This window comes from Miscanthus floridulus, unplaced genomic scaffold (genome assembly GCF_019320115.1).
Source record: "Miscanthus floridulus cultivar M001 unplaced genomic scaffold, ASM1932011v1 os_2694_4, whole genome shotgun sequence".
In the NCBI taxonomy this organism is placed as follows: Eukaryota; Viridiplantae; Streptophyta; class Magnoliopsida; order Poales; family Poaceae; genus Miscanthus; species Miscanthus floridulus.
This window is the reverse complement of record NW_027098456.1, coordinates 1-20,000: the sequence shown is the minus strand read 5'-3', so window position 1 is coordinate 20,000 and position 20,000 is coordinate 1. Positions and strand designations below refer to the sequence as shown.

Here is a 20,000-nt window from a genome sequence, read left to right as displayed (position 1 = left end):
GTCACCGCCCACTCGCCATAGTTGGTGCGAGTCAGCGTCGGTCAACTGGTGTCATTGACCTCTTGCACCATGCGCACAACGACCTCGTATCATGGCTAGGCAGCCAAAGCAGCGCCGCTATTGTCGCCCATCTCCAAATCGTCCGTCATCGCCAGCGGATAGTCCGGCAACGACGCTTGTACGACTCTGATACTACTTGTTGGCCCCTGTGTCTCTGGCACGGGTGAGCCGACCACTCACCAGCGTTGCCGACCATACACTATCGCTGGATGTAGAAGAAGGGAGGGAGAACAGAGCGCGCGCTCACACAGCACAAGCACCAGCGTTGGCCGGAGCTCTGCAGAGGAGATGGCAAAACTGAACTCGCTCTCTTTACTGAGTTGCAGTGGGAAACTATATATAACTCTACCCATCTAATCCTAGTACACAGACATGTCAGGCTGCCATGCTACTACAGTGACTAGATGTGACAGCAGGGCTGACTTTGGCGCCTGCCCCTGCTGTGGCTACAGTGCGGTCGGGGAGCATTTCGACGCCTGCCCCTGCAGCGGCTACAGTGCAGTAGCAGGGAGCCCTTTTCACCGCCTGCCCCCCGCCGCGCGTTCACACAGGGGAGCAGCAGATTACTTAACACATCTAACTGTCCAATGCTATAAGACGACCCATATTTTCCTTGTAGTGGCTTCTTCCATCATCATTGCTAGTAGATGACAAGCAGAGATTCCACTTATCACATTGAATGGTTTCCTCTGTCCAATGAAACTCCAAGGACTGAAGGAACCTCATGTCTGCAACGGCAACATATGCATGACAATAATCCTTTACTTCGTCGTGCTGGTAGACCATTAAAGAATCACACTGCCATGGTTTTCTATTGTCCAGCTCTCCTCCTGCTCTAGTGTCAATGCACAACAGCCTTAGTTTGTACATTTCAGTTTTGGGCCAAGAAATTGAGCGGAGCTGCCCACATCCCATCAAGAAGAGTCGCTGAAGATTTTTCACTTCAACGACCGCTCCAAGGTCAAGGATTTTGATTGCTGTGTGCGAGAGGTCCAGCTCCTCAAGGTTTGGCAATGACCCACGAAGTATAAAGTCTGATAATATTGTGTAACCAGCCAAGCTGATACGGGATATTCTTGCTTCATTTCATGATCCCTTCCTGCGTCTAATGAGAATGATTCCAGTGATGAAGGAAGTCCTTGATATGTCTCCCAAGGGCTTGTGGGCTTAACTACTTGAAGCTTGTGAAGGTTTGGCAGGCGTCTCCATACAAGGTTGCTGGTCCAAATCCTTCCGTTGGTTATATGAACCTCTCTAATGTCTGTAGCCACCACTTGCTCTTCTGTTTCTAGGGGAAAAGCCAATGGCCAATCCGTGTGGCATACATGTAGCACCCATAGCTGCTGAAAAATTTCCACCGCTCGTTCACCTGTTTTCTCCTCCTCCTCCTCCTCCTCCTCCTCCCCATGTTGTAGTCCATCCATGCATCTATCCAGTCCAAGGAATCTTAAGCTGCGGCAGCAATAGAATGGAGGTGATGAAAAGCTGAAGGTACATCCATATAACTTTAGTACTCTGAGTTGATCCACTTTACGGAACTTGTCACTAGCTAATGGTACCACTTGTGGACTCGACTTGTTGGGCGCAAAGAACAATGTTGTTGTCTCTGGAGGAACCTCTTTGAAATATGATTCAGTAATAGAAATCCATTGTTTCGAGGAAAGATCCAGTCCCTCTACAGACCACATAAGGTCTGTATTGGATGTGTAGTCTTCTAATCTTATATGCTGCTGCAGAGCGTGAGCAACATCCCATGTCTGGTTGTTCTGTCCTCCCTCTATGATCCCATCACAAACCCAGTAGCAGGAAGCATGGGTTGCCCAGTTGTAGTCAATCATCTTCTTAGCTTGGTTATTCAATGACAATAGGTACAAGCAACACTTTGTGGCTATTTTAGGTGTAACTCCAAGGCCAAGCTTACGCGTGCAAAGTGATATCTCTAGCCTCTTCCTCAAGGTATGCCATCCAATTATCGTCAAGGTCACCATAAGCATAAATATAAAGGTGTGAATTATCTACCTTTTCAAGAATTTCTCTTTTGAGGCGAAGCTATCCTCTAAAGGTCCACAGTACCTTAGTACCTAGCATTGGTAACTCTGGGCAAATTACCCGCTACCCGTTACCCGAACCTGAAATACCCGGACCCGAAAAAAAAACCGAAACCCGCAGTGCCCGATGTTTAGTTTGGATAGTGATTCCTATTACCCGATTTTAATTGGGTAATTCGGTAACTACACCCAGTACCCGAACTATCTGCAATTTGAGTCAGAGCCCAATAGGCTGTCACACCCAATTTTAAGGATAAATTGAATGCACAAAACTCGTGTGTGCCCAGGAATCAATCACACACACAAGCTGACAAATTACATAAAGTATCATCACGGTGTCTCATACATCAGAGTTATAATAAAACTTAGTCTTATACATCACAGCGGAAAAATAAAAAGATAATAAACTCTCGTGGGCTTCATCACAGGGAAGGTCAACTGGTTGACCACAAGCCTAAAAATCCTCCGGGAATTCCTCATACCCGTTGTCATCTGTTACCCATCCGGGATTTTTATCCAAATAAAGAAAATAAACAAGTGTAAGTACATTCCGTACTTAGCAAGCTAACATGGGGTTATGAAGCTCAAAAAGGATTGACTCTGGTTTACTGCAGTTAGCATTTTTAGTAGGTCAAGCTTTTATTCTCAAGTATTATCAAGTTATGCTTAACCTCCCATTTAATCCCATAAGAACAATATCAGTGTAAAGTGTATCATAGATCATCATAGAACATCTTAATAGATCATCATCAGTATTCAGTTATTCTGTGAGTTTTTCGGCCACTCGTAACCGTGAGCATGGCTGTTATAACAGTTTGTTACCCTCTGCAGAGGTGGTGCACATTCACCACGAGTCGTGATCCCCCATATGCCCGGGTTAATTACTCCCATGTCACTACCAAGGTGAGCGGGCAGGGTACACTATGAAGCTATTTCATAGGTTTTGCTAACAAGTTAGGGCCGCTAGGTTTCCTTGGCAGGCAGATGTAGGAACCCCCCTTTCCTGTGGCACATATCCATCGCGGCTATACTCATAGGAACAGAGGCAGCCCTATACCCAACGTGGCAAGCCCTATTTACGCCAAAAGGTACCTCTAACTAGCTAGGAAAGATCCTATTACTGAGCTAAAGTCAGAGCCATATGACTCTCCCGGTTGCACTGTCAGTCCCAGCTTTTGCCGACATATAAGTCCTTATGGAGGGCCGGGAGCAACATGAACAAAGGTCATTTGTACTTTCGCCCTATGGAATAGTTGTTATATAATCATGTTACTCACTTTGTTCCATAGTATCATTCATCAACATGTATATCAAGTTCAGTTAGAGCACTAGCAATCTACCCATATGCATTTAACCCATAGGAGACAAGGAACAGGATAAACAATCACTAGGTTGTCCTTACGGGTATCAAAATTAGACACATGCAAATGAGTAATTGATTAAAGTGAAATAGGACATCAAGGTAGGCCCATGCTATACTTGCTTGGTTCACAAAACTCGTGCTGGTCCTGCTGGTCGTCGAAGAGTTCTTGGTCTCCAACGTTTTCCTCACCGTCTGAACGCGACCAATACGGCAACATACAACATTCCAAAAGCATTCATGCAAAGCAACATTCCTATCATTAGAACAGTACACCACAGTATTGAAAACAAGATGAAATGTTTATAAACATAATCTACGTCTCGCTACGATCACGTCAACGCGAAGTTCACGAAAAATCAGGAGCTAAATGCGAAAGTTATGATTTAAACGGGTTTTCCTATAGCCATATATTTAATTAAATCTAATCATGAAATTAAAAAGTTCCAAACTTGACTAACAGTAGTTCCAACAGTAGCTTATGAAATTACGAAGCTAACGCGATTTGAATGGATCAATTCGGAGCTAAAACGACAATTTTATAAGCGAAACAGTTCAAATGGCTATTTCCTAGTAAATACTGAAAACGTATTTTTGACTTAAACCGTGAAGTTTACGCTTTCCAAACGAGATTGCGCATTCGGGGACTACAGCCTTGGACTGCGGGGTTAGGGACTTAGAAAAGTCCAGGGCTCTCTTTTGGCAACAGCCACGCGAAGGGGCTACGGCTGATCTACGGACCAGTTCGGATCAGGGACTGACGGTCTCAGATTAGACTTGGGAGGGAGAGAGAGAATTTCGCCGACCGCCACAGTGACGCCGGCGGTGAGGCGCCATTGCCGGCGGCGTGGAGGTCTCGGATCACGCGCGGGTTAGGGGCTAGGGTTCACCAAACAGGAAATCCGAGCGCACCGGGGGATGCGGGGGAGGAAGGGGGTCTCGGCCATGCCGATACGGCGGCCGGGAATAGGCGGGTAGCGCGGTGGCCGCCATGGCCGGCGAACCACGGCTTGCGGAGCTCATGCGCCAGGAGCTCAAGAAGCCAAGAAAAGGAGAAAATAGAGGTATCCGGGAGATAGAGGGAGGCCGGGGGTTCTCACCGCGGGGAAGAAGGAGGACGGCGAAGCACGGCGGCGACGGTCCGTGCGAGGGAGAAGACGGCAAGATTCCCGGCGACCTTCGGCTACGGCGGTTGCAGGGTTCCACGGTGCTTGGCGAGCGCGAAGACGAGAGCGAGGAGCAGCCAGGTGCACGCGGGGGTCTGGCTCCTTTAAATCGAGGCCGAGGAGCGGGCGACGCGCCCACGATGCGCGAGGAGCGGGCGCAGTTCGGCGGCGGTTGCGGCTGACCGGGCGTGGACGCGGGAGGAAGGGGGCAGCTCTGACAGCGGGGCCAGGCGGTCAGCGGCTGGGCGCGGAAAGGAGGCGCTGGTGGTTGCCTGGCGCGGCTGCTGGGCTGGCGCGGCTGACGCGCGCGGCTGGGCTGGTGGTTGGCGGGGTGCTGGGCTGTGGGGCGGGGAAAGGGGAGAGCTGGGCTGCGGTGCCGGGCCGAGCGGGGAAAGGGGAGAGGGGGCCAGCGGGCCGATTTCAAGAAAGGGGAAGAAAAAGAGGAAAAGATTCTTTCTTTTCTATTTCTTCTACAATTTTCCAAATCCTTTTTAAATTCAAATTTCAATTCTTTTAGAAATCTTTAACAAAGTCCAAGCATTCACAAAATGACATGCAACAGCATGTATGCATCAAAAAGTTTTTCTAACCTTATTTTTTTAAATTTTAAATTCCACAAATTTATTATTTCCCTATCTTTTAATGCACACACCTTTGCTTAAATAAATCATATTTACTAATTTTAAAAGAATGCAAATTTTTAGGATGTTACAATTCTACCCCCCTTAAGATGAATCTCGTCCTCAAGATTTGGGTGATTGCTTACTCAAACAGTTGGGGATAAGTCTTCTCAGATCCTCTTCTCTTTCCCAAGTAGCCTCATCCTCTGTATAACGATTCCACTGCACCTTGCACATCTTTACTGTTCGGCTTCTCGTAACTCTTTCGGCAGTTTCCAAGATCTTTATCGGATACTCTTCATAAGTAAGATCTTCCTTGACAGCAAATTCTTCCAAAGGAATTTGTTCTTCTGGTACCTCAAACACTTTTTCAATTGGGAAACATGGAACACGTTGTGCACACCCGGACAAACTCTCAGGCAGTTCCAACTGATAAGCTACCTCTCCACGTCTCTCTAGGATCTTAAAAGGCCCTATATACCTTGGTGCTAACTTTCCCTTCATATTGAATCTTCTCACACTTCTCATTGGTGACACTTTCAAGTACACATAATCACCAATCTCGAAAGTCAGCTCTCTTCTGCGGGTATCAGCGTAACTCTTCTGTCGGGACTGAGCTACTCTCAAATTGTCTCTAATCATTCTCACTTGTTCTTCCGCGTCTCTAAGGACATCGGGACCAAACACTTGAGTTTCTCCAGTCTGATTCCAGAACAAAGGCGTTCTACACTTACGTCCATACAACGCCTCGAAAGGTGCCATCTTGAGACTCTTCTGATAATGTTGTTGTACGAGAACTCTGCGTAAGACAGGCTCTTATCCCAACTATCACCATACTGAAGTGCACAAGCTCTCAACATATCTTCCAAAATCTGGTTGATCCTTTCAGTCTGTCCATCAGTTTGCGGGTGGTAAGCAGAACTGAAATTCAACTTTGTTCCCAAAGATCTATGTACTTTATGCCAGAATTGCGATGTAAATTGGGTGCCTCTATCCGACACAATTTTCTTGGGAACACCATGTAAGCACACTATTCTTTCCATGTACAACTCTGCTAATCTTGCACCATTATAGGTAGTCTTGACTGGTAAAAAGTGAGCAACCTTGGTGAGTCAATCCACTATTACCCATATTGAATCATAACCTCTTTGAGTGCGGGGTAATCCTACAATAAAATCCATACCAACTTCTTCCCATTCCATTCAGGATCTTCATTGGTTGTAGTAACCCTGCAGGTCTTTGATGCTCGGCTTTCACTCGTTGACAAGTGTCACACAAAGCCACATATTCTGCCACATCTCTCTTCAAACCATACCACCAATACTTCTCCTTGAGATCCAAGTACATCTTGGTACTTCCGGGATGTATAGAATAAGCAGACTCATGGGCCTCTTGCAGAATTGCATCTCGGATAGCTTTCACTTCTCAGTACACATATCCTTTTCCCGAACCAAAGAGTACCATTTTCATCCATTCTGAATCCGAGTGCCTTTCCAAGCACTTACATTCTCTGCTATCTCTTTAAGTTTTTCATCCTCCAATTGACCTTGCGTATCTCTTTTCCAAAGTAGGCTCTATCACCAATTCCATTGCATTAGTGACCAGGCCCAAGTTGAGATACTCCATTTCAGCACACAACTCTGCTGACATAGATGTTATCTGAAGTCCATTGGCATAGCTCTTTCTGCTAAGTGCATTAGCTACGACGTTTGCCTTTCCCGGGTGATAATGCACTTCCAAATCATAGTCTTTGATCCAATTCCAACCAACGACGTTGTCTCAGATTCAGATCTGATTGGGTGAAAGATATACTTCAAAACTCTTATGATCAGTATAGATATCACTCTTATGTCCAATCAGATAATGTCTCCAGATCTTCAAAGCATGAACCACAGCTGCAAATTCCAAGTCATGAGTAGGATAATTCAACTCAGTGCTTCCTTAGTTGTCTAGATGCATATGCAACCACTCTTCCTTCTTGCATAAGCACACATCCAAGACCCAAACGGGATGCATCACAATATATAGAGAAGTTCTTGCTTAAATCGGGCAAATTAATACTGGAGCTGTAGTCAATCTCTTCTTTAGCTCTTCAAAGTTTGCCTGGCATTTATCCGACCATACATACTTAGCATTCTTTTCCAACAAAGCTGTCATAGGCTTGGCTAGCTTGGAAAAACCTTCAATGAACCTTCGGTAATAACCAGCTAATCCCAAAAAGCGAATCTCACTTACAGTTGTTGGTGGTTTCCAATTCAGTACATCTTGCACTTTGCCTGGATCCACTGCTATTCCACCATTGGAGACAACATGACCCAGAAAAGAGACTTCCTTTAACCAAAACTCACACTTGCTCCGCTTAGCGTACAACTTATGTTCTCTAAGCTTTTGCAAGACCATCCTTATGTGTTCCGCATGTTCTTCTTCAGTCTTGGAGAATATTAGTATGTCATCTATGAATACTACCACAAATTTATCCAGAAACTCCATGAACACCTTATTCATCAGATACATGAAGTATGCAGGTGCATTGGTCAATCCAAAAGACATAACGGTGTACTCATATAATCCATACCGTGTAGTGAATGCAGTCTTGGGTTATGTCCGAGTTCCGAATCTTAAGCTGATGATAACCAGATCGGAGATCAATCTTAGAGAACACATGTGCTCCTCTCAACTGATCAAACAAATCATCAATCCTAGGCAAGGGGTATTTATTCTTGATGGTAACCTCATTAAGTGAGCGGGTAATCCACACACATCCGTTGACTACCATCTTCTTATCCACAAAGATCACAGGTGCCCCCCACGGGGAAGACTGGGGCGTATGAAACCTTTTTCTTGCAAACTCTTTTAGTTGTTTCTTAAGCTCTTCTAATTCATTAACTCCCATTCTATATGGACGTTTAGCTATTGGTGCAGTTCCAGGTAATAATTTGATAATGAATTCAATGTCTCGGTCAGGTGGCATACCTGGCAAGTCATCGGGGAAGACATCTGGGAACTCCCTCCATGACACGATCTTGTTCATTGACTTCACCATCTAGCTGGTTCACTATGGCTGTAGGCTGAGCTTGCACTACTACTTCTACACAAGATTCTATCCCCATTGAGTGGCTGTCACAACCACAGATTTCTCCTGACACTGAATCACTGCTCGGTGTTGTTTCATCCAATCCATTCCCAGGATAAGATCAATTCCCCGCTGTTCTCAAACAATAGGCTCCACTTTGAAGTCTACCCCCCTTAAGGAAATGCTAGTTGAGGGGCTCCAATAAGAAGCGGGCATACTACCTCCCGGGGAATTCACTAGTATGAGGTTTTTCATGGCACACAAAGGTATGCTATGCATTCTAACAAAAGCTTGGGAGATAAAAGAATGCGAAGCACCAGAATCAAAAAGTACGGTAGCAGAGATAGAGTTGACGCTGAACGTACCCAACATGACCTCAGGTGTCTCCTAAGCTGCATCAGATGACACATAGTTCACCTTCGCCGTGTGAGGTGGTCGGGCGTTGAACTTCTGATTGTTGGTCTGGTTCTGAGGTGCTGTTGGTTCTGCTTCTTAGGACACTGATGAGCATAATGACCTACTTCTCCGCATCGGTAGCAGGCATTGGGATTGTTGGGTGCACCACTCTTCATAGGAGCATTGTGGGCACTCCCTGGCGTGTTGCAGGACTTGCTGGTCTGTTGCGGGGGACGCTGATTTCCAAACTGTTGCTGGTACTGAGGGCGTTGCTGGAACTGGTTTCGCTGGGGATACTGACCATGGTTTCCCTGGTGAGTTGGTCCTTGATTCCTCTGCTGGAAACCTTGCTGGGGATAAGCACATGGGCGAGTGTTGCTTTTAGAAGCTTGCCCTTGGAGCCTTCTTTTCTTAGCTTCCATCTCCTTGCGCTTATCATCAATCACGATAGTTGTGCGAACATCATTAGGAGCGTAGCGTAGCGTGATAGTTGTGCGAACTTGTGCTTATCCTTGTCATCCCGCTACAATACTTAGGAGTGTAGCGTGATAGTTGTGCGAACTTGTCCCGATATTCCACCACATCATTGATCCTTGCTTGAGAGATCTGAATTCTTCCTGCTTCAGTTCCACTAGTCCATCAGGAATATGGTATGACCGGAAAACTGTCCTTAAATTCCTGCCAAGTGATGGTAGGAGCATTGTTGGGACGTCCAAACTGGAATGATTCCCACCAATCCTGAGCAGCTCCTTGGAGTTGCCCAGAGGCGTACAACACCTTCTCAAGGTCGTTGCATTGTGCTATGTTTAGTTGTTTCTCCACAGCACGCAACCAATCATCTGCCTCCATAGGGTCTGAGGCATGGGTGAACACCGGTGGATGACCTTTCATAAACTCTCCACGCTTATCTCTAACCTGAACAGGCGGTGGTCCTCTTGCAGGTTCATTGTCCAAGCGCTGCATCATAGTTTGCATCAGCTGCGCTTGCATTCCCAATATCTGTTCCATGGTCACAGGTGGCGGTGGTGGTGGATTTATGAGAGCATCACGCCCACGACCACGGCCTCTGCCTCTTCCTCCTCTTGTGGCCATCTGTTTTCCAACAAAATGTGCAAAATTTAGAGATTTTTCCAATTATAGAGAGCTTACAACAGATAAGAAACAATGCTGAGAATTTTCTGGACAAGATTCAAATTCAGCAGTTCAGTAAAAACTGTTTATAACTTGAGTTTCAGAGATCCCAACAGAGGTGCACCAAGATTTGTTAGAAAGCTTAGGACATCAGCTACAACTTTCATTTAGACCACTTTTACAGATTCGGACTCACACATAGTCAAAAGTAGAGCTAAACCGAACTGTTCTGAGTTCCAGACAGCGCAGGAACATCAACTTGTGACAGCTAGATCTCCCAAACCGGAACAGCTATTGACGTGATTCTAGAGACACTTGAAAGATACAGAGGTCTAGTTATCTCCAAAAAATTTAGAATTTATATCATCCCAGATTTCGAGATACCAGATAAAGAACACCGGCTGCTCCAGAAATCAGCACAGCAGAGATAAGATAAAGCGAAACATCTGCATTAAGATTTCATTCTAACTAAAAGTTCCAATCTAAGGAAGTTGTGGACATGCCCACCAACTTCCAGCAATCAAGCAAAATACCAAATCAACCAAGTTCACAAATTAAACATCTAATCAACCAAGTTCACAAGACCAACAGACTAAATAAGAAACACGAACTAACGACGTGGTAATCTAGATCAAGGCACCTAACACCTATGGAGCAGTGTCAATCATGGTGAAGGACCGGCGCTTCTTCTTGTAGATGGAAGGCTGTCCAAGTTGTGCTTCGAAGTTCATCCACTTGTTTCTGAAGGCGTCTTTGAGCCCTCTGAGATGCACGCAGTTCTCCTTTGACTTCCTTCATCCACTCCCTTGCATAGCGTGGACATGCTGCATCGTTGCCTCCAGAGTTGGGTCATTCTCTGGTGGAGCCAAAACCTGCCAAACCACCCTCATGATCATTTCGAGGAAGGAACCTGAAGCGATCCTCCCTCATGGCCTCAAAGCAAACGACCATGGTAATGGATGTAGGCATTCTGTGCTGCATCCTCCATAGCCATCCAAAGCATGGGCTCTCCTGGCAGGGGCACAGTGGATAGTCTCCACCTCATGTCCATTCTTGATATCGTTCCAAGCGGTGACCACCAGCTCTACCTTCCAGAAGGTAGCCTCCAATGGGTGCTGTACTCGGCAGTGGTAGCTGATGGAGGCGTGCAAGTCGGGGAAGTAGTCGTCCAGCACGTGGGTGAGGAGAGTGTGGTAGTAGGCTGTCTCTGGAGCTGGCTTGAAGTAGTACTTGCACTTCCAGCCAATCTCCTCGTCCTCCACGGGGGCAGCTGGGGAGGGTGCAGGTGTAGGGGAAGTAGCCGTCGACTCCTCAGGTGTAGCTACACAGGATAGACGGGCACGGCGACTGGTGTAGGAGTAGGTGTAGGCGTCGGTGTAGCCATCTCCTCGTCGTCGGAGATGATCACAATCTCCCTCTCCGCCGTGGGGCACGCGGGGTGAACATGGCACGATAGCCGGCGGTGCTGAGTCGAGCAGTCTTCGGATTATGAGACATCTATAGATTTAAAGTGAGATAGAATTAGAATCAACAATTTTAAATAATAGATTAAGGTATGAAAAGCATAAATGTTTTAATAAAATAACAAGAATAAGAGTAAGCAAGAAACCAGAGGAGCAAAGATAAAACGACCATTTTCTAACTAGGCTTGCGTCCTACAGTCAACACGGCTCTGATACCAATTTGTCACACCCAATTTTAAGGATAAAATTGAATGCACAAAACTCGTGTGTGCCCAGGAATCAATCACACACACAAGCTGACAAATTACATAAAGTATCATCACGGTGTCTCATACATCAGAGTTATAATAAAACTTAGTCTTATACATCACAGCGGAAAATAAAAGATAATAAACTCTCGTGGGCTTCATCACAGGGAAGGTCAACTGGTTGACCACAAGCCTAAAAATCCTCCGGGAATTCCTCATACCCGTTGTCATCTGTTACCCATCCGGGATTTTTATCCAAATAAAGAAAATAAACAAGTGTAAGTACATTCCGTACTTAGCAAGCTAACATGGGGTTATGAAGCTCAAAAAGGATTGACTCTGGTTACTGCAGTTAGCATTTTTAGTAGGTCAAGCTTTTATTCTCAAGTATTATCAAGTTATGCTTAACCTCCCATTTAATCCCATAAGAACAATATCAGTGTAAAGTGTATCATAGATCATCATAGAACATCTTAATAGATCATCATCAAGTATTCAGTTATTCTGTGAGTTTTCCGGGCCACTCGTAACCGTGAGCACGGCTGTTATAACAGTTTGTTACCCTCTACAGAGGTGGTGCACATTCACCGCGAGTCGTGATCCCCATATGCCCGGGTTAATTACTCCCATGTCACTACCAAGGTGAGCGGGCAGGGTACACTATGAAGCCATTTCATAGGTTTTGCTAACAAGTTAGGGCCGCTAGGTTTCCTTGGCAGGCAGATGTAGGAACCCCCTTTCCTGTGGCACATATCCATCGCGGCTATACTCATAGGAACAGAGGCAGCCCTATACCCAACGTGGCAAGCCCCATTTGCGCCAAAAAGGTAACCTCTAACTATTTAGGAAAGATCCTATTACTGAGCTAAAGTCAGAGGCATATGACTCTCCCGGTTGCACTGTCAGTCCCAGCTTTTGCCAACAGATAAGTCCTTATGGAGGACCGGGAGCAACATGACAAAGGTCATTTGCACTTTCGCCCTATGGAATAGTTGTTATATATCATGTTACTCACTTTGTTCCATAATATCATTCATCAACATGTATATCAAGTTCAGTTAGAGCACTAGCAATCTACCCATATGCATTTAACTCATAGGAGACAAGGAACAGGATAAACAATCACTAGGTTGTCCTTACGGGTATCAAAATTAGACACATGCAAATGAGTAATTGATTAAAGTGAAATAGGATATCAAGGTAGGCCCATGCTATACTTGCCTTGGTTCACAAACTCGTGCTGGTCCTGCTGGTCGTCGAAGAGTTCTTGGTCTCCAACGTTTTCTCACCGTCTGAACGCGACCAACACGGCAACATACAACATTCCAAAAGCATTCATGCAAAGCAAACATTCCTATCATTAGAACAGTACACCAACAGTATTGAAAACAAGATGAAATGTTTGTAAACATAATCTACGTCTCGCTACGATCACGTCAACGCGAAGTTCACAAAAATCGGAGCTAAAATGCGAAAGTTATGATTTAAACGGGTTTTCTTGGCCACAGTGACGCCGGCGGTGAGGCGCCATTGCCGGCGGCGTGGAGGTCTTGGTCACGCGCGGTTAGGGGCTAGGGTTCACCAAACGGAAATCCGAGCGCACCGGGGGATGCGGGGGAGGAAGGGGGTCTCGGCCATGCCGATACGGCGGCCAGGAACGGCGGGTAGCGCGGTGGCCGCCATGGCCGGCGACCACGGCTTGCGAAGCTCGCGGCCAGGGCTCAAGAAGCCAAGAAAGGAGAAAATAGAGGTTCCGGGAGATAGAGGGAGGCCGGGGTTCTCACCGCGGGGAAGAAGGAGGACGGCGAAGCACGGCGGCGACGGTCCGTGCGAGGGAGAAGACGGCGGATTCCGGCGACCTTCGGCTGCGGCGGTTGCGGCTTCCTCGGTGCTTGGTGAGCGCGAAGACGAGAGCGGGGAGCAGCCGGTTGCGCGCGGGGGGGTCTAGCTCCTTTAAATCGAGGCCGAGGAGCGGGCGACGCGCCCACGATGCGCGAGGAGCAGGCGCAGTTTGGCGGCGGTTGCGGCTGACCGGGCGTGGACGCGGGAGGAAGGGGGCAGCTCTGACAGCGGGGCCAGGCGGTCAGCGGCTTGGCGTGGAAAGGAGGCACGGCGGTTGCCTGGCGCGATGCTGGGCTGGCGGTTGGCGGGGTGCTGGGCCGCGGGGCGGGGAAAGGGGAGAGCTGGGCTGCAGTGCTGGGCCGAGCGGGGAAAGGGGAGAGGGGGCCAGCGGGCCGATTTCAAGAAAGGGGAAGAAAAAGAGGAAAAGATTCTTTTCTTTTCTATTTCTTCTACAATTTTCCAAATCCCTTTTTAAATTCAAATTTCAATTCTTTTAGAAATCTTTAACAAATTCCAAGCATTCACAAAATGACATGCAGCAGCATGTATGCATCAAAAAGTTTTCTAACCTTATTTTTTTTAAAATTTTAATTCCACAAAATTTATTATTTCCCTATCTTTTAATGCACACACCTTTGCTTAAATAAATCATATTTACTAATTTTAAAAGAATGCAAATTTTAGGATGTTACATAGGCCAAACATCCCCCGTGGCCCAACAGGCAACAGCGCAACCTCATTTCCTCACCTCACTCCCTGTATCCTCCAAAACCTAGCCGCCAGCCCTCCAGACTCCAGTTCTCGCCTTCTCGGAGCGGTACCGAAGGGGCGCGTGTGGCGACGGCGTGACGCGGAGCGAAGTCGTCGGCTCGTCGACGCCGCCCTTACTCCATCGCCCACCTCTGCACCTCACTCCGACACGCGACACCTCGCGTCCCCGCGCGTCGACCTCGTCGGAGACTGGACACTGGAGAGGGGCACCGGCGCCCGACTACTTGAAGATTGAAGGACGGCTGCCACATCAGAATCCTCGTGCAATGTATGTATTCCCTAACCCCTATGGCCCTATTCCCTTAGTTTTTTTTAATCTGTGGGCTGTGGCTCTGTCTCTGCAAATTGCAATGTATGTACTATGTAGTGTAGTGATGTAGTGTAGATGAGTGGATCTGTTATTTGTCTATTTGATATGATCTGTGATTTTTTATAACATGGTGATGCTGATAATATGGTGATTTTTTATATGATCTGGGATTTATGGTTAACAGAGGCAGTGAGGCACATGATTTAGTTGATTTGTTATGATCTATTGATATGATCTGTGATTTATGATGTGTTGTTATGATCTGTTGATTTGATCTGTGATTTAGTTTGACTTATTGTCTTAGTGACTGATTATAGTGCTCTTTTTATTTCTGTAGATGCCAGAACCAGAGGATAATATGGATTTAGTGGGCACTGGCACTCAATTTGATAGTCAGAAGACTCATGCAATGGTAATGGTGCCAATGTCAGTAGTTGAACAACCATCACTGGAGACTCAGGAGCAAGGCAAAACCGAAGGAACTAAAAAAGTGGTCATTGATGTGGATGAGAAGGAAACTGAAAAAACTCAGAGAAAGGAGTTGGCACCAAGGTCTGAGATGTGGCAACATTTTATCAAGATCAAGGACGACAAAGGACTTTTGAAGGCTGGAAGGTGCAAATATTGCCACCGTGACATCAAGGCTGACACAAGGGGACATGGAACATCTGCATTGAAGAAACACTTTGGTACATGCAAACGCAATCCTCATGTTTTCAACAAGGACCCAAGCAAGGCACCTTGCAAACATGTCGGGGGGGAAGCCCCTACCACTTGGAGGTTTGATCAAGAAGCACTTAGAGAAGCCTTTGCTGAGATGGTAATAGAAGATGAGCAACCCTTTTGTTTTGGTGAGAAGCCTGGCTTTAGGAAATTTATGTCCAAAGCATGTCCTCGATTCCAATTTCCATCTAGAAGAACTTGCACAAGGGACATTGTACGTCATTACTTTGAAGAGAAAGCCAAACTGAAGAAGTTCTCAGGTTGATTACTTCTCAGGTTGATTGGGGTGCCTCACAACAGATTGTTGGACTTCTCAGGTTCAAGATGTTGGACTTCTCAGGTTCAAGATGTGCCTCACAACAGATTGTTGGACTTCTCAGGTTCAAGATGTATATATGACTGTTACAACAACTTTCATTGATGAAAACTGGAATCTGCATAAGAAAGTGATAAGTTTTTTTATGGTAAAGGGTCACAAGGGGGAGGATATTGGGAAGAACTTGACAAGATGCTTAGCTGATTGGGGTTTGGATAGAGTAATGACTGTAACAGTGGATAATGCAAGTGCCAATGACAGTGGTGTTGATTACTTGAGGAGGCAGCTGCAGAAAACCAACATTGTCAAGGGCAAGTTTTTGCATATGAGGTGTGCAGCCCACATTGTGAATCTTATTGTAAGAGATGGATTGCAAGAAGTGGATCTCTCTATTAAGCGTGTTAGGGCTGCTGTTAGATATATCAAAAATGGGACCTTCAAGATTGGTCAAGTTTAAAGAAATTGTTGAGGAAGAGAAAGTGGACATCAAAGCTTTTTTGAAACTTGATGTTCCGACAAGGTGGAATTACACATATTTGATGTTGAAGGCTGCAATTGTGTATGAGAAAGTGTTCTTAAAGTTAGCTGAAGATGATACTAATTATGTTATTGATCTGTCTGAAGCAAGGGATGGTTTTGGGCATCCTAATGAAGATGATTGGGACAATGCAAAGAAGATGGCACAATTTCTACAGCATTTCCATGACCTTATTGTTCGTATCTCTTCTTCTCTCCAAGTCACTTGCAACACTTTCTTTCATGAGATTGGAGAAGTCCATCTGTTGATTCAAGAATGGCTGAACAGTGAAGATAATTTGCAAGTATCAATGGGATGAGAATGAAAGAGAAATTTGATAAATACTGGGGACTTTGGCACACCAACAGCAAGGACAATGACAGGCAGCAACAAGAGCAAGATAGGGATAAAGGGTAGAGCAAGGGCAGGGGGAAGGAGAAGGAGAAGGACAAGGAGAACATCAATTTATTCATATTTGTGGCTGCATTCCTTGATCCAAGGTATAAGTTATCTTTGTACACAAAGATTAGCGTTGAAGAGATATTTGGTGAGGAAAGATGTCAATTGGTTTGGGCAGCAATTAATACTTGTGTGAGAGAGCTGTTTGAAGAATACAGGAACATGTATGCTCCAAGTGAAGAAACAACTCAAGTAATTGACGCTGATCAATCTAAGGGAGGTGCAGGAGGAATGCTTAAAGAAAAAATCGCCAAGAGGATGAAACTGAGCAATTGTTCTACCAGCACCAATAAATCTGAACTTGAGAAATATCTTGCTGAAGAAACTGAAGACAGAGAAAAGAAAATGGACATTCTTGGTTGGTGGAAAAGTCAATTCAAATAGGTTTCCAGTTTTGAGTCACATGGCTCGTGATGTGCTTGCTATACCCATCACAACAGTAGCGTCAGAGTCCGCTTTTAGCACAGGTGGACGTATGATGACTTCCATACCTCTCTTACTCCATTCATGCTAGAGGCTTTAGTATGCACGCAGGATTGGCTTCGAAGGCCTACTGTTGGCATAAAGGAGAGTACGGAGGAATTGGCCATAATAGAAAAAGGTATCATAGTTCCTTACTTGCTTGCATTTGTATATTTACTGTATGCAATATGAAATATGTAACTGTGCTGTGCATTTACAGAGTGGATAGAAGAATATGGCGGCAAAGGGAAAAAGAATGAGCAGCCTTCTGTCGGCACCTCCAAGTCACAAACACCAAGCAGCAACAATCAGGCCTCGACTCCCTCCAAAACTTAAAGGTATATATGTCAAGTATGAATGGAGTATTCAGTATTCTTTTGAAATATGCTGTGCACATATTTCAACCATCAATTTTTATTGCAGAGTGCACTGAACTCTGAAAGCTACAAGTGGACTGGATTACTGCCACTAGAGTATGGAGGACTAGAGTCTGGACTCTGGACACTCGACAGTCACTTGCTCTCGTGTCAGTTGGGTGATGTGTGTTCACTATTTTGTTTGAACTTCTGTTCTTGTGTGATGCGTTGGCAGCAGGCATGAAGCCTTGAACTGTGTCTTTGTGACTGTGTCGTGGTTTGCACTTGCATTGCATGTTGCATGTGCACAAGACTACTAAGTAAGTAAGTATCATGTATGTCAGGTCTGAGATGTGACTCTATGGCTATGCAACTATGCCTCTATCTTAGTGTTTCACTGTTTGTGATTATCTGCGGTTGAAAACTTGAACTTATCAGTTATCAATTATTCTGTCCAGTTCAAATTCTATGCAAATTCTACGATGTTTGCTGTGATTCTATAATTTCGGGTATATTGGGTATACCCGAACCCGAACCCGAAATTGCAGGTACTGTTTTTTCTGGGGCTGTTATCGGGTAATACTGTTCATTACCCGAATTTCCCAAAAACCGAACTACCCGACCCGAATTATTTGGGTAACCCGAACGCCCAGAGTTAAGCATTGGTATGCCAAAGCTAGCCAAGTCAACTGTGTTACTACTTCCATTGTGAAAGATAACTAAACATCTGTACTGTACTAGGTATCGACCTATCACTCCTGTTATGTCTCTAATCTCAGCTCTGGAGCCTTGGTCAACCCCACTGAAATCCTCCTCCTCATCTTGCCTGTCAAAATCAGCCGCTAGCTGTTGAGTGAGCTTAATCTCGTCTACGATCACCCTTTGCAATGCTCTTCGGCTTTTCCATATCGAGCAGTCAATGTGGATGATCTTCTCGAATTTTTCCCGTAAAGAATGTGGAGGCTGCTCTGCTATAGCTCTAAGCACTGTAGAAGCACCCAATCCATCCCATCCCTCGAAGTAGATGAACCGAGGTGCATCGTTGCTTGTGTCCTCTAAGAAAGGAGCTATTTGTACCGCCGTCTCGATGTCAAACGCCAAAAACCTCTGCATTTTTTTGTTTGATGCCAACAATTAACTAGTTAAGAAGGCCACTCACTCCACAAACACACAGCGACTAGCACAATCAGCAGAGAGTAGCAATTCCAATATTTCTTTTTCTTGTTTATTTCTTTGGTTGGAACTTAACATGTGCTCAAAAGCAAATAAACTTATATATCTTTAGTTAATTATTGCATCGGTGATGAAAATTTTTGTGCTCAAGGTTTTAAGAATTAATCAAGATGTTTTATTTTCTAGGACGGCTTTCCACCCAAGGTCAAAATTTTCTCTTGGCTCGCGATCCACAATAGGCGCTGGACGGCCAGTCACAGAAAGTTGAGTGGCTTCTAGGCTTGCGATCTCATCAGGCTGCTGAGACGATGGATCATCTACTCGTCGATTGAGTCTACACTAGGGAAGTCTAGGCTAGGCTCCCGTTCCAAGCTTGACATCGTGGAGCCCACGCAAAATGAGAACACTGCCCTCCATCAGTGTCTGACCGAAAGAAAACAGTTGCCGAAGGACCTGCGCCGGGGCTTCTTCGCCCTGTTCCTACTGGTCGCATGGATGATGTGGAAAGAGAGAAACAGTCGGGTCTTCGAGAGGTTCGCAACAATGCCAGCGTGGATGTTGCCGAAGATCAATGAGGTGGCTAACTTGTGGGTAGCGGCAGGTTTCAGTCGGTTAGCCCCGTTGGTGGCCTCTTGGTCGCAATACATTTTGTTTCTTTACTTCCTTCTTCGCCCAGCGCCTTTTTCAACTTCTTTCTAGTTCTTCCTTCAGTGTTGTATAAGCCGTGGCCTATGCGGTGTAACCGTTTTGCTACCCTCTTAATAAAGTGCGGTCGCGAAAAAAAAAGATCTTATCAGTTCCGACTATAATTCAAATAGAATTCTGGTATGGGTACTGCTCGCCACCCTTGTCTCACATGGCTGCCGCCACCACTCGCTGAGCCCTGCTCGCCGCATGGGTTCTCCAATGCTGTACCGTCACACAGGGCGACGGTGACCACCATCACGACCCTGAGGGTTGCCATTTGTGCCGTCCTCCGTGGATGCTACGAAGCACGATCCGCTCAGCCAAATTGGCCGGCTGCATCAAGCAGCATATCGCAGCTTTGGTTCACAACGGCGCGGATGCGGTCCCCCTCCGCGCCGATCTAGCATTCCACCGCGTTGCGGCCCTGGTCGTGCCTCCTAGCTGTTCGTACTTACCTAGAGCTTGAAGTGAGACGAGAGAGGGGGGGAGGAAAGAATGGATGGGGAAAGGGGGTGGCGAGTTAAGCCAGCCCATGACTGACTTTGGACGACATGACGCGTGGAGCTATTTATTTACATTACATACATATATAAATACTGGAGTACATAGAGTAGAATACGAAATTACAGATATATACTAGGTATGTTTCCCATCTCTCCGCTCATATTTTAGAGTGATTATTGCAAAAACAAAAACCACTGATAATAAAATTAGTGATTGTTGTGGTGTTTGTTCTTATTTCCAATGGAGTGGGTGTGTGTGGTGTTGGGGGTGGGGGGAGGGGGATACCTCGACTTTTCTCCGCGCCATGATGGGTCT

At 45.8% G+C, this 20,000-nt stretch overlaps 1 pseudogene; it reads right to left on the bottom strand.

Annotated features, from left to right (window-relative positions):
- Positions 1-636: 636 nt before the first annotated feature.
- On the bottom strand, positions 637-18,434 carry LOC136535339 (uncharacterized; annotated as a pseudogene).
- Between the last annotated feature and the right edge of the window lie 1,566 nt (positions 18,435-20,000).